The 15913-nt window shown below is 49.5% G+C and overlaps 1 pseudogene; it reads left to right on the top strand.

Annotated features, from left to right (window-relative positions):
* The first annotated feature begins 674 nt into the window (after window positions 1-674).
* LOC105540064 lies at window positions 675-14993 on the top strand (annotated as a pseudogene).
* Window positions 14994-15913: the final 920 nt, after the last annotated feature.

Raw genomic sequence — 15913 nt, 5'->3', positions numbered from 1 at the left:
AAATGACAGCGCCTGCCCTCAGTTCATTTTGTTGCACTTCTTACTTTGACGGCGCCATTTGTGGGATTCCTGTTTGCCCATCTTCCTTTCATGCCGAGGAGGTAAGTGTATCCCTCGACCAGGCCACCACTGCAGGTGTGTGTGTCAGAGTGAGGAACAGCAGGGAGATGAGAACAGCATATGGTAGGCGGCCCAGGGGAAGCGTGCTGGGCCCTTAACCCAGAAGGTGGGTCTCGGTGTGTCCACTTGCTCATTTCCCTGAAAGAAAACCCAGATGTCCTGTGAGGTGAACCTGGTGATAGTTTTCCCTTGTAGTTTTAAATGTGCTCATTCAAATTAGAATGCTTAGCCATCCGTCCCTTATTCCAGCATTTCTCCTTTAATCTATGTTTGTAGGGTTGTGAGTTGCACTGGATAGTATGAAATGTGTTATCAGTGGACGCACAACTGTTGACCTCAGAGCATGTGACCAGACAGTGCAGGAGGAGATGTTGTTAAGTTACTTTGGATGGAAAATGTCCCTCGGTGACCTTGTGGGCCTGATCCAAGGTGAAAGGTGGGGAGAAGACAGAGTGACTGGATAAGCCTGGGTGGGGAGGAAGGTGTGACTGAGGGAAGACAGCTCAGCCCCCCAGGGGAAACCTGAGCCCAGTGTTGGGGATTGTGAAGACACAATGGCGGGGCAGGATGGCCTTGGCACCAGCAGCACTGGGGACCGCAGGAGGCCGTGCTTTGTGAGAGGTGAACTAGGCTCCAAGGATGCGAGGCTGGGAGCATGGAGGTGAAAAGGCAGAGAGACAGAGGGGAGCTGAGGCAGACAGGGCAGAGACAGGGGGCCCAGCAGGGCCTGGGGCAAGAAAGCAAGCATGGGGCAGGGTACCTCCAGCAACTCAGTCACACTGAGGGGATGGCAGGGGCAGCAAGGGACTGGGTGGGGATAAAGTGACAAGACAGGGAGTATGGATATGAGCATGAGTTTGTGCGTGAATAGATCAGCAAGTCTTTTAGAGTCTTGGGAAGTAAAATAAAAATTAAAACAGCAAAAACAAGCTGGGCATGGTGGTACACGCCTGTAGTCTCAGCTACTAGGGAGGCTGAGGTGGGAGGATCACTTGAGCCCAGGAGGTTGTGTCTGCAGTGAGCTACCATCACCACTGCACTCCAGCCGGTGACAGCTAGACCGTGTCTCCAAACAAAACAAGCAAAACCAAAACCAAAACCACACAAATCTCATGTTTTTGTTTGGGATTAATGCCTGACTCTCATTCTACCTCCGAGAGACCCTCCTCCACTCCAGAGACACCAGCACAGCCAGGTGGTCGTCCCACCTCTGAGAGACCCCTCCCTCAGCCAGGTGGTGGTTCCTTCTCAGAATTTCAGCCCCACTCTCTATCTCTTCAATCATTTAGGTTCTGAGAACCCCAAACTCTTACTGTGGTTCCTCCAGCCTTGGGGTTGGTACAGTTTTAGATCTGTGGCACCTTTTTGTTAAATTCCCTGTATTCAAGTTTCTTTTTTTCGTTTTTTTTGAGACAGAGTCTTGTTCTGCCGCTCAGGCTGGAGTACAGTGGCTCACTGCAACCTCCACCTCCTGTGTTCAAGTGATTCTTGTGCCTCAGCCTCCCGAGTAGCTGGGATTACAGGTGCATACCACCACACCAGCTATGTTTTTGTGTTTTTAGCAGAGAGGAGGTTTTGCTATGTTGGCCAAGCTGGTCTTGAACTCCTGGCCTCAAGTGCTTCGCCCGCCTTGGCCTCCCAAAGTGCTGGGATTACAGGCATGAGCCACTGCACCCGGCCAGATCTCTTTGTTACAGAAAGCTTGTGAAGTTTCTGTTTTCCTGACAGATTAATGACCAATACAACTGATGAGGGTAAGACACATTTAGAAGCTCATCTTCTCCAGCGCTGATGATGCGTCAACATACGGGCACTCATTCAGTGTCAGGAGTGTAAATTACTGCAGCCTTGTAACAAAAATCTGGCAGTAACTCTTATCGTTCAAAATGCACAAGCAATTCAGCTGAGCAATTTTACTTCTACGTCCCTAAATTAGAGCCGCATTCTCTAATGTGTCTAAAGGCACTCTTGCATATTTATTACTGCAATGTTTGGACTTAAATATCCACAACTGGATAACAGGGTAATTAAACAGTTAATTATAATATGGCTCATCCATCTGTTATACAAATGAAATCAATCTCCGTGCACTGTGGTGGAAAGATTTTCTGAACATAGTTCAGATTTTTTTAAAAAGGCCAACTGTTGAATAATGCTTCTGGTGTAACACCACATACATGAAAACGTATGCAATACACCATAATATCTAACGCATGTATATATCCAAATAAATATTTTTATTTTAATTTACTTTTTCTGTGATATTTTTGAACTTAATGGTAATTTCCTACTGTGAGCCAAATAACATAATGACAATTTGAAATACTTAGATCTATGGAGTATTCAATTATTACAAGATAATTAAGATAATCTGCAATTATTAAGTGATTCAGCAAAATGTTTTTATTATATAATGTCTACTAATATCATTCTTAGCCTGTTTTTAAAAAATATGCTTTTTATTATACTTCTTATATTATAAAATGAGATTTATTTTATGAAACAAAATTTATATTATAAAATGAGATTTATTTTATAGTTCATCTCCCTTGGACCTTATCTAAAGGGATTTAGTTCTTGAGCACAAAACTAAAGGGATTTAGTTCTTGAACACAAAAATGATGTCATTACATCACAACACACCTTAGGGCAGGATAATAATAAGACTCTAGTGTTAGAAACTTTGACTGCATTATCCTAGTAATGAGAGATATTAACTAGATCAATTTAATGGATTACAAATTAAATAAGTTAGAGATATATTTGCATGAAATGACAACAATGGTCAAGCTATATATATTTTGCATGTTGATTGGCTGAATGATCCAATTCCATTAAACTACTGAAAAAACCAGGTCATGCTTGAGATAGTAACATAGAAACCAAAGCTACTTATTGTGGATAAAGAAACCTAAAATCTAATATCAAATATCTTTGCCTTTCCACACCTATGTTGTGTTATAACATTCTAATGACTCAACATTTTCTAAATAAATACATGCTTAGTTTTTGTTTGGGTTCTTATTTAAGTAACTCAGAATTCTTTTATGAGTTACTAGAAACTATTCAAACACTGCTTCTTAAAAGAGAAATCTTTATTTTTTTCGTCTGGGAAGTTTACACAAAGTAAACATATTTACCTCTTGTGTAATTACTAAAACATTAAGAAGCCTGGTTCAGTGGCTCACGTCTGTAACCCCAGCACTTTGGGAGGCCGAGGCAGGTGGATCACCTGAGGTCAGGAGTTCCAGACCAGCCTGGCCAACATGGTGAAAACATGTCTCTACTAAAAATACAAAAATTAGCTGAGCGTGGTGGCACGCACCTGTAGTCCCAGCCACCTGGGAGGCTGAAGCATGAGAATCGCTTGAACCTGAGAGGCAGAGGTTGCAGTGAGCTGAGATCGCACCACTGCACTCTAGCCTGGTGACAGAGCAAGACTCCATCTCAAAACAAAAACAAAAACAATTAAGAAGTATTCTTCAACCATGTATGTTAAAACCTATAAAAAATCAAAAGCATCAGCTGAGTTTGGTGGCCGCCTCTAGTCCTAGCACTTTGGGAGGCTGAGGGGGGTGAATCACTTGAGCCCAGGAGTTCAAAACCAGCCTGGGTGACATGGTGAAACCCCATCTCTACAAAATAATACAAGAATTAGCCAGGCATGATGATGCACACCTGTATTCTTAGCTTCTTGGGAGGCTGAGGTGGGAGGATCACCTGAACCCGGGAGGTCAAGGTGCAGTGAGCCATGGTTGTACCACTGTACTCCAGCCTGGGCATCAGGGTGAGACCCTGTCTAAAGAAAAAAAAAATCAAAAGTGTCCAAGTAATGAAGGCCAAGAATCCCAAGGGAAAGTGGTTCAAGGCAGAAAGAGTGGTTAAAAATGAAAAAAAAAAACCCAGAAATTTAAAATGTGAAATATAAATACACCCCTATAATTTATGATACAGAATTCTGCATTGAACCCCAATTCTTTCAGGACATGTGATCTTAGATAATACACTCAAGCTACTCGACACTGAATTTTCTTGAAGGTAGTGTTTGAGAGGTGTCTCCAGCTCTGCTGCAGGAAGCACATCCGTGTGTGTTAATGCCCTTCCATAGTGCCTGCCACACAGTAAAAACCAAAACACAGGCAGCTCTTTGACTCGCAACACTGTCAAAATGGGCACCCCCCAAAAGCAGAACGCTGGCAAGTGTCTTCAATGACACAAAATTCTGGCACCCGGCACGTTTCCTCCCTTCCTCCCTGCTCTTTTGTATGGATCCATTCTCTCCCATAGCACAGCGGTTTCCTTCCACTCCAATGTGGAAATGCCTTTCTAGTGGAGAGAAGAACGTGAGTGATACACAGAAATTCCTTTCCAAGGCTGCTTGGCCAAGCTCTTTCTCTGCCTGCCTCTCTTTGGCCACCTCCTGTTGGGGTGAGTGAGAGCAGAGAGGGTACCCTGAACAAAGCCCAGCAAGGTTGCAGGGCTACAGTGTCCAGCAGCCAGGAGCTGATGTGCCTACCCACGTGCCAGGCCCTGGTACCCCTGGCGCCAAGCCTCGTGCATCCTCCCAGGCTGACATGGGAAGAAAAGATGGGGATCTGGGAACATTTTCATTTGGCAGAGGTAGATGAGCAAAGCCCAAACAACCATGCTGACTGTTCTGGTCTCCTGGCCCGTCCCCACCACCTCCCTGTGCAGAGGAGTTGTACTGCTGTACTCCCTGCTGCCCCAGAGTGTGCCACGTGGTGTGATGGTTAATTTCAGTGTCAGCTTGACTGGGCTATGAGATGCCCAGATAGCTGGTAACGCATGATTTCTGGGTGTGCTTTTGAGGTGTTTCTAGAAGAGATTAACATTTGAACCAGTGGACGGAGTAAGAAGATCTCCCTCACCAGCATGGGCGGGCCTCATCCCATCCACAAGGGCCGCTCAGAACAAGACAGCAGAAGAAGAGCAGACTCTCTCTTTCCTTGAGGACTGGAGTCTCCCTCCCCAGCCCACCCTTACCTTGTCCTCAGGCCTTTGGCCTCATGCTGAATGACATTGTTGGCTTCCCTGGGCCTCACACCTTCAGACTCAGCCTGAATTATGCCACCGGCGTTCCTGGGTCTCCAGCTTGCAGATGGCAGATTGTGAGACTTCTCAGCCTCCATAATGGTGTGAGCCAGTTCCCATAATAAATCTCCCCTTATCTATATGTCTATATATATATATCCTATTGGTTCTGTTTCTCTGGAGAACCTTGACACACACACATATGGAGACAGGCAAGGGGAGCTGGCGGGAGCTGACACCCTCCCCAAGCTTGTGAAGCAGGGAGTGCCTCTCCCCCAGCTTATGTCAGGAAGGGCGTGGGGTCTTGGGCACAGGGAGACCTGAGCCCCACCAAGATATTCAGGGGCATGGATTTCCCCCCACCCTTCTGAACTCAGGGCTGCCCACCCCAAACCTTCAAGTTCCACTTTTGGGATATGCGAGGCCTCTTGTCTTTCACTCTCCCTGGATGCTCCGTGGGGAGATTCGGCCCCTAAGGCTCACAGCCTCCTCCACTCCGCCTCGGGCCAAATGCATCTCCAGGCAAAGGGGGAGGCCTGAGAGGCCCAGGGCATGGGGCTTGTTCTTTTTTGAGCATTTTCACTTTTACGAGCCCCGGAACATTTGTTCATTGGGTTTTTGCTTTGTCTTTCTAATGACAGTCTATTAAAAATAACAATTTTTCGGCCAGGTGCGGTGGCTCATGCCTGTAATTCCAGCACCTTGGGAGGCTAAGGCAGGTTTATCACCTGAGGTCAGGAGTTTGACACTGGCCTAGCCAACATGGTGAAACCCCATCTCTACTAAAGATACAAAAATTTACTGGGTGTGGTGGTGGGCACCTGAAATCCCAGCTACACTGGAGGCTGAGACAGGAGAATCGCTTGAACCCAGGAGGTGGAGGTTGCAGTAAGCTGAGATCACACCCAATGCACTCCAGCCTAGGCAACAAGAGCAAAACTACGTCTCAAAATGAATGAATGAATGAATGAATGAATGAATAAATAAATAAATAAATAAATAAATAAAAGGCTGGGCGTGGTGGCTTACACCTGTAATCCCAGCAATTTGGGAGGCCGAGGTGGGTGGATCACCTGAGGTCAGGAGTTGAAGACCAGCCTGGCCAACATCGTGAAACCTTGTCTCTATTAAAAATACAAAAATCAGCCGGGTGAGATGGCGGGCGCCTGTAATTCCAGCTACTCGGGAGGCTGAGGCAGGAGAATCCATTGAACTGGGGAGGTGGAGGTTGCAGTGAGCCGCGATTGCACCACTGCACTCCAGCCTGGGTGACCGAGTCAGACTCCGTCTCAAAAAATAAATAAATAAATAAATAAATAAATAAATAAATAAATAAATAAAAATTTTTTAAATGAGATAACTTCACAAATGCAAGTGAGTGAAACAGGGTGATGGCAGGGCAGCAAGCTACTGTTATCCTCTCTCTCTGATTCTTTCCCTTCCTAGAGGCCACGCCAGCTGACCTATTCCTTTCCCTAAGCCCAGGCTCCTGGAAGAGCCAGACCTTCCCCCATAGGGCACAGACAGATGATGCCTTCTCTTTTGTAAGGAACAAATATATTTGGGAAGAATAAATGTCTTTGATTGTGAGAATCAGAGGCCATCCTGTTTGGAGGATGTGGTGTCGTAAGAACTGACTGATGTTCTGTATTTGTGCTAAGACCCTTCTGGCGACTGAGGAGGAGGACATGGGCCTCAGACACGGCTTAGGGGTGTCCAGGGCTGGCAGGGCCTGGAAGGTGCTGTCTTTCCTGGGGAGTAAAAGAGTGGGATTGCTTAAAACCATGGCATGACCCGCAATCTCACAGATCTCAAGGCATGTGATCCTGTCTCAGGCCCCTCTGCTCTACCTTTCAGCGCTACTTGTCCTCAAGTTCCTCCCAGGTGGGATTTCCTTCCATGTATCAACCCTGCCCGTGAGCCCAGGTGTCTCTGGTAGGACGCTGGTATGTTCCTCTGGTTTCATAGCTCTTTGCCCGCAGCAGCTCTGATGTCAGGTGGCCTGGGCCCTGCACCGATCTGTGGGAGGGTGCAGGCCCTGGGTGAGGAGATCAGGGGCGTGATGGCTCACTGGACCTCAAAGGTGATGGGAAAGAGCTGTGTCTTCTCCAGCTCCCCATATAGCAGTACATAGCATTGACACTATGTTAGGTGTTATAAGGAATCCAGAGATGATTGAGAGTACACAGGAAGATATGCTCAGGTCATAAGCAAATGCTACACCATTTTCTATCAAAGACTTGATTGAACCTCTGTGGATTTTGGTGTCCTTGGGGTTCTGGAGTCAGTCCCCCATGGACCGTGAGGGCTGAGTGTGCGTTCATCCTGGGATTGATCAGTGTCTCCTCAGAGTCTCCTAGAGGCTCAGTCTCGCTCTCACAGTGTGATTTTGTGATATTACAAGCATGTGTCTGGTCTGTGTCCCCAGTCTCTGGCCCCGTAGAGTTCCTAACTCCTTGCAGTTTTCTGAGACCTGTAGGGGTGACAGGAGCTCCTTTTGTTCTGCGGTGACTCTTGGTAGGCCCCTAGGAAGCTTCAGTGTGGCCCCGGTCACCAGAAAGGCCACTCACACGATCAGAGGGTTGAAACGGTCTGTCCCACCTCTGCACCCCCAGGGAGGGAAGAGGGCTGGAGATTGAGTGAGTCACCCGTGGCCAGTGATGTAATAAATCATGCCACATGATGGAACCCCCATAAAGCCCTCAAGCAACTGGGTTCTGAGAGCTCCCAGGTTGGTGACCACAGGGAGGTGCTGGGAGGGTGCGTGTGGGAGCTCTGTGCACCCCCCACCACAGTGCCCTGTGCATCTGTTCCTCTTGGCTGTTCCGGAGTAGTGTCCCTTGTAATAACCAGTGATAGGAAGCTGAGTGCTTTCCTGAGTTCTCTGCATCATTCCAGCAAACCATGGAGCCTGGAGACGGGGTTATGCAAACCCTCCCTTGATGGCTGGCCAGTCAGAAGTACGAGAGGCCTGGGGCTTGTGTCCGAAGTGAGGGCAGCCTTATGGGGCTGAGCCCTTAACCTGTGGGGTCTGCACTAACTCTGTTTAGTAAGTGTTAGAATTGAGTTGTGCATAAAAGCAGTTCAGACAAGGCTGGCCTTAGAGGAGATGACAGGCCTGGTGCAGATTCACCTGGGAAGGGAAGGCAGCTGATGAACAGGGGCTGGGGGATACTCTCCTGGGCTGCCTGGAGCACTCACAACAAGCCAGTCCATGGCCCCAAAAGTATAGTGTGTAGGGTTTTAGCCTGGCATCCAGGAGAGACTGGAGAGAAGCCCCGGTCTGCCCTCTACCTCCTGCCCTGCCCAACCTGTTCCTCTAGACTGATGTTCTCCTCTCTCCTGTGATTTTCTACCCTGGGGGGCGGGAGGGGGGTCATCTCTCTGAGCTAATAATTGATTTAGAAAAGTGAAAAGAAAGCAAATGAAACCAAGAGTCAGACTCTTTTAGTGGGCTGGGCTTAGGGTTCCTTTACCAGATGGATGTCTCTGTCTTTCTTGCGTATTGGTGACTTTGGATGAACTGAATGCAGTTGCATTCAGTTGTGTGCACCCCGCACAAATAACAGAAGAGGGGTCCAAAGCCCCAGGCTCACCAAATGCAGGAGAAGCCACCCTCTAGTCATCTAAAGTGTGCTGCTGCCTCACCTACAGGCCCAGAGAACACTCAAAATGGCTGTTGAATTCCAGGCCCGAATCACAGCACTGGGGAGGAAACTGCTCTGGGCCCATCCGGGCAGACCCACTCCTCCTAGTATCTAGATCCCTCCATCCTGGTCTGGGACTACCTGTTTTTCATCAAACTTACAAGTTTTTTTTACTCCACCTACAATCCAGACATTGGCAGAGTTTCCCTCTGGTCCTTAGAGATAGAGGGTCAAACCACATGTCTGGAGGTTTCAAGATTTCTCAGACGTCTTTTTCTAATTTTCCGGTATTAAATAAAAAAATAGAATGCACAGATGAAACATACAAGGCGATGAATTTTCACAAAGTCAATATGCTGTGCAAGTAAGACTTAGGTCAGAAAACAGATTTATCCCAAATTTACCTGATAAGAGGACCCCAAATGCTCCCCAGGGGTGCTGACTGCTCAGCCTCCTACTCCATGACATCTCCATATGTGCAGCGCCGCCTCCCCACAACGCCTGTGGAAGGCCTGGATTGCTGCCACGTGACCTTGGAAATGTCATTTCTCCTTCTGGCTCATTTCTCTGTCTGCACCATGAAAGTGTTGAAGTTAAATGACTTCGTATATTGTCTTCCTCCGTTGATCCTTCCAGTGGCTTCTCTTGATATCCAGATTCAAACCCAAGTACCTTTCTTGCCTATGTAGTAGGCAGCCTCCCTAATGGCTCCCTCTGATCCACACCCCTGGGATACACATCCTTGTGCAACGCCCTCCCCTGGAGTGTGCACTAGACCCTGTTCTAATCACAGAATGTGGCAAAAGTGATGAGATATCTCCTCCAAGGTTTAGTTGTTAGCAACCATAGCTGACATTTTCCCAGATCTTCTCAGCTCTCTCTTCCCCCCTCTCTCCCTCTCTTCACCTCCTCTCTCTTTCCCCCTTCCTCTCTCTGAGCCCTGGCTCTGGGGAGCAGCTGCTCTGTTAGGAACTATCCTCAGGGGAGGCTCCTGTGGCTTAGGACCCAAAGAGGACAACAGAGGGGAACTTGGCCCTTCAGTCCACATGGAATCCTTCCAATAGCCCCATGAATGAGCTTGAAGGTGGATCCTGCCCCAGTTGAGTCTCAGAGGAGACCTCAGCCCAGCCCCCTGAGAGACTGTGTGGTAGAAGCACCCTGTTGAGCTGGGCTGGGCCTGGGCCTCCTGTGGAAACAGATAGTGAGTGCCTGTTGTTATGGGCAGCTATGGGTGGGGCAGTGTTTCCACACAGCAGTGGGGCCCTCATACAGCAGACCTGGCCCAGGATCTGCTCCACCCTTCCCTCCCTCCCCTGCTCTGCCCCCAGCTCCCTCCAGCCACACTGTCTCCCTTTCTAAGCTTCTTTCTGGACAAACTCATCTGCCCTGGAGCCCCTGCACAGTTTCACCTCCCCACACTGTGCTGGAAATGTCTGCAGGGCCGGCTGCCTCTTACCGTTCTGCTCATGGCATGAATGTCACCTCAGGGAGGCCTTTTCAGATCCCCTCACCAAGAAGTGGCCCCCAGCCTCCCCTGCAGCAGTTGCTTTACTTCGACACAGCACTTGCTCCTTTCCCCACTTACATGTTTTGTGGTTTGGTCCCTCTCCCCCTCCAGATGGTGCCTTCCCAGAGGGCAGGGACCATACCATGTCTGTCTTTTTCACGGGGGCACCCAGGCTTAACTCAGGCCCTGGAACAAGGTAAGTGCTCTGGGCATCATGACTGAATGAGTAAATGGGAGGATCTGGAGCCCCTCGCTCCCACATCCTACCACGGACCAGCTCGGACTGTGGAGATGGATGCTGACAATAGGAGAAGCAGGCCAGGTTGGAGGCGGGGAATGGCCTGAATGACCCCTGGCTCTTCCCTGGCTCAGGTGCTCCCGTAGAACACAGTGGGCACATGTCTCCACCTGGTGGCCAGAGCTAGCACTGCATCCAAAGAAGGAAAACCAGGACACAGAGCTTGCAAGGCAAATCCACTCTCCTGCATCCCAGGCGGCAAAAATCCGAGAGGATTGAGAGAAATATCAGAATCCCTTCTTACCCCTACTGCCAGCACTGTCCCGGGGTCCAGACACTTCCAAGGCCTCCTCACCACATCCGGGGAGGTGGCCCCAGCTCCACTTCCACAGTAGGAGGACCCGAGCCTCCTACGCTGGCGTCTTTGCTCTTGTTCAGGGATGCACGGTCCATGCTCTGCCATGTCCTGCGCCGCTCCAAGTCTCAGGACACAAACTGCCCTGCCTTCCTCTGCTCAGAAGGACCTCCAGGGGTAGAAAGCATTTTCTAAGAACCTTGGAGCACAGCGGGTCATCTGTGGAGAGCTGGGGCAACGGAGGCTTTCTGAGCCTGTGGGAGTCTTGGGGTGACCCACGCCCAGCACCTCAGTATGTGGAGAAGGAAACTGAGGACTTCTCTCTTGTAGCCCCTTCAGTCTAGGGAGCTCATCCTGGTGGAAGCTGCCCAGAGCAGTGGACACAGGACTCCAGGCCCTGCTCTCCCCTGACTGCCCTGGAGGTGGCACCAGACCAGGCCGACCCGGGGGACCTTAGGGATCCCCTAGCCTGGCCTCTTGGCATCTCTTCCTTTCCCATGCTATGGGCCCTGGTCATGGTGCTGGTGACTGGATGCTGCTGTCTGTAGCAGAGCTGCCTCAGCCTCTTTCTTCTTTCCCTTTGTTACCTCCCCAGGATCCGCTTCTCCTCCCACCCCACCCTTAGTCATCCCTTGTGATGTCAGCTTGTGTGTGCCTGTGGGTATGCACCTGTGGCGATGCTGAGAGGAAACAGCCTCTCCTGGGAAAAGTGAGCGGGGATCTGCAGAATTTTAGGGGCTCCCATTCCCAAAACCACCCCATGGGATATGGTTCAGCTCTGGCCTAGGAAGCGGTAACTGGACTCTGCTCATGTCCTGTGTCCTGGGCCAGCCCCTCCTCTCTCTGGGCCTGGGTTTCCCAAGTGTCTAATGAGGGGTTGGACTGGAACTGCATATGGAGGCCTCACCGTGGACCCTGTCCAACTTCTCCATACTTGGTGGGTGTGTGGGATGTGCTCTGGGTGCCCTTGGGCCTCCTAATGAGTGGACATGTGTGGACTTTGAGGGGGATGCCTGGGCCTCATGTCCATGGCCACATGTGCACACAGGGTCTGCATGGGCCCCAGGTGGCAGGTGCACCAGAGCCACACTGCACAGCACATTGCACGGTACCAGTGGTTCCTCCAGTGCGTGTCCCACATGTCCCCTGGTTCCTGTCTCCTGCAACCAGGAAGTAAGCCAACCTTACTTAACCACATGGACTTGGGGGAAGGGAGTAGTTCCCCAAGGGGAAACTGGACCTCTGTGACTACTAGAAGTGGCCATGGATGTGGAACCGGTGAGAGCCCCAGATCTTTATAATCATGCCAGTCGCCTACACCCCTGGCTCTTTTGGAGCGTGTGTCTCAGGGAAGGGCAGGACTGGTCCCAGCTCACAGAGATTCAGGGAAAAGTGAGTACCTCAGCTGGAGTTAGATTTGTCTACACACAGCAGAAAGTTCAGAAGAGTTGTGGTATAGACCAGAGAGAATGCTTTCTCTCTCCTGTTAAAGAACTCTGGAGGTGGCTGTCCATGCTGACCTGGGTTGTCCCCATGGCCATCAGCCAGCACCTGTCCTGCTGTCCCAGAGTCTCAGTAGCTGACTTCTGTCCTCAATGCTGTCTCTGGACCCCAGAGGGCTGTGCTTCAGAGGTAGGCAGAGGAGAGAAGGAAGGACCAAGACCCGCTCAGCTGTGTGAGTTCCAGGCAAGCAGCTTCCCCGAGCCCCTCACAGTGCCTCTGCTCATGCCCAGTTAGCTTGGACTTGTTCTGGTCACCTTAGCTACAAGGTAGGTTAGTTAGCAGCAGTAGCCTTTTTGCTTGGCAAATTGCTGCCCAGGATAAAACCGAGCCCTCTGTTCTTAAGAAAGAGGGAAGTATGAAAATCCCGGGTGAAGACCAGCGTTGTCTCCCTACACTGAACTGCAAGATGAAGGGGAGGGACTGAGTTACCCTTCGATAAATTGGGAATTTATTTGTCTAAAACAGACTCTCTTTTCTTGGTATTTATTCATTGAAGAGAGAGAAAAAGTCATGACTCTTAGCCGGGATGTGTGAGTAGGACGGCTGTTTTCAGTGCCTAAGCAGGACGATAGGAAGCAATGTGTTGGCTTCTACCTGCCTGTAATTTATAAGGAGCTCTGAGAAAATCCTCTTCTGTTTCATCAATGGGGCAAGGTCAGCACAGGGGTTTATGGAGACGTCGAGGCAAGCAGCATGTTCCTAGAAGCTAAGACTAATTTAAATCTCTGTAAACTAAAAAAGTAGAATGCTTTGACCCCACCGTTTTGACTAGAGATACTTTAATTCTCATAGTGAAGACTAATAATACAAATAATGCATGCAAAATGGATAATGGTTAAAACTGTATGTGGTACAACTTATGATGACTAAAAATTGTTGGAAGAAAAAGATTTTGGAAAATATTTTGTTGTGTTTAATTTGATCTGGAAAAGTTGACTTAAAGAAATACTGATTCCTGAATAAAACTTATAATAGCAGAGTCTGTAGTCAGTTAATTTTGATGTGGCCCAAAATGGAGTCATTTAAATAAAAAATAAATAATCCTGATAAAATAGTTCTGGTGAATTAAAAATAAGAGTCGATGAGCTAGAGGCTGGGCCTGGTGGCTCACATCTGTAATTCCAGCACTTTGGGAGGCCGAGGCAGGTGGATCACTTGAGACCAGGAGTTGAAGACTCACCTGGCCAACATGGTGAAACCCTGTCTCTACTGAAAATACAAAAAGTAGCCAGGCATAGGTGAGGCATGCCTGTAATAACAGCTACAAAGGAGGCTGAGGCAGGAGAATGACTTGAGCCCGGGAGGTGGAGGTTGCAGAGAGCTGAGATGATGCCACTGCACTTCAGCCTGGGTGACAGACCAAGACTCTGTATGTATATATTTTAAAAAGTGGATGAGTTATAATTGGGTTTCTATCCTGTAGTTTTATAAAATGGATCAAGGTTTTAAAATGTCTGAATAAAATTTGCCCTGGACAGCTGCCCAACCTTGACCTGCTCAATCTCTTCCAGACCTTCTGCCAGAAAGGGGGCCTGTTGTGCACGCTTCAGGGTAAGTAAACTGCAACCCTAGGACTGGATGTCGTTGGCCAGGCCGCTGCAGGACTTGCAGACACTACCGCTCATGGCTCTGTGGCAGGCCTCCCGCTGCCCCCACCACTCCTATGGCCTCTTCTTCTGCTACCGTGTGGAAGCCCTAACCCTGTGTGGCATCAATAGTTTCCGCCAGTACGAGTATAACCTGGTGGCAGTGGGCAAGGCTTTGGAGGGCATGTTCTACAAGCTCAACCACCTCCTGTAGCACCTGCACCAGCCGTTCTTCCTCTACCTGCTCCCCACCCTCTCTCCCTTCGTCTCCATCGGCCTCTACTTGCTTGCCACCGACTTCTTGCTCCTGGTCCTTGGTTTCAAGGCTCTGAAACTGTGGATGCAGCTGCCTGAGGCTGGAGCAGGCCTTGAGGAGCCCAGGGGGGGTCCCTGGCCCCAGTGTCCCGCCTCCCCCAGCAGAGGGTGGTAAGCCCTCAGGTCCCAGACAGGGGCTGGATGGTGCGGAAGCTGGTAGCCCTGATCTGCCTAGTACTGCAGCTGGGCTGCATCATCCTCACCAATTTCTCACTGGACTTCTTGCTGGCTGCCACTATGGTGCCTGCTGCTGCGCTCGCCGAGCCTCATGGGCCCCTGACCCTCTACACTGCCCTGCTGGCGCTGACAAGCCCGGCGGCCACGCCCCTTGGCAACCCATTCCTGTGGCAGGAGGTGCAGGAGGCACCACTGTCACTGGCCGAAGGCTGGCAGCTCTTCCTTGCAGTACTGGCCCAGGGTGTGCTGGAGCACCACACCTAAGGCGCCCTGCTCTTCCCACTGCTGTCCCTGGGCCTCTACCCCTGCTGGCTGCTTTCCTGGCATGTGCTCTTCTGGAAGTGAGATCTGCCTGTCCAAGGCGCCAGGCTGGGACAGAGACTCCCCAAGGATCCCATTCTGCCTCCTTCCGGGGAAATAAACAAGTGCCTGTTTCAGCTGCTTTAAAAAAAAATGCGCTGGAAAATACTTTGTTAACAGAAAGATTTAAATATTGGTATAATTCTGATTTAAATGTTTTATTTAGCACAGAATCAAATATAGCACAGGAACAAAGTTTTCTGAGACAAAATGGCTGGGTTAAAATGGGTTTAAATGTCTAGAAAAATACTTAGCTAAGTTAACAGTGTGGTTAAGTTTTTACTTATTTTGTTTTTGAGATGGAATTTCACTCTTGTTGCCCAGACTGGAGTGCAGTGGTGCAATCTCGGCCCACTGCAACCTCCACCTCCAAGGTTCAAGTGATTCTCCTGCCTCAGCCTCCTGAGTAGCTGGGATTCACACCCAGCTAATTTTTGTATTTTTAGTAGAGATGGGGTTTTGCCATGTTGACCAGGCTGGCCTCGAACTCCTGACCTCAGGTGATCCATTCTCCATGGCCTCCCGAAGTGCTCGAATTACAGGCGTGGGCCACTGCCTCTGGCCAAGTTTTTTTTCTTTTTTCTTTTGAGATGGAGTCCCGCTCTGCCGCCCAGGCTGGAATGCAGTGGCGCCATCTAGGCTCACTGCAACCTCTGCCTCCTGGACTTAAGCAATTCTCCTGCCTCAGCCTCCTGAGTAGCTTGGATTACGGGCACCCACCACCACACCTGGTTAATTTTTTATATTTTTAGTAGAGATGGGGTTTCACCATGTTGGCCAGGCTGGTCTTGAACTCTTGACCTCAAGTGATCTGCCTTCCTTGGCCTCTCAAAGTGCTGGGACTACAGGCAAGCCAATGCATCCGGCCCCGGGCCAAGGTTTTAAGCAGATGAATTGGTTATATTGTACTGAAGTACCAGATGACTCCCCCAGATTTCATTGACTTCACATATTTTGGGCCCACCAGAGCTTGCTGGCTGGGCGTTCAGGATAGAGGCTGCTCCCCTCTGCATGGCCATGCAGGAACCCAGAATCTTTCCATCAGGTGCCTTC

This window comes from Mandrillus leucophaeus, unplaced genomic scaffold (genome assembly GCF_000951045.1).
Source record: "Mandrillus leucophaeus isolate KB7577 unplaced genomic scaffold, Mleu.le_1.0 Scaffold214, whole genome shotgun sequence".
NCBI classification, from domain to species: domain Eukaryota; kingdom Metazoa; phylum Chordata; class Mammalia; order Primates; family Cercopithecidae; genus Mandrillus; species Mandrillus leucophaeus.
Note: the sequence above shows the minus strand (reverse complement) of the source record. Positions and strands in the feature narration are given on the sequence as shown.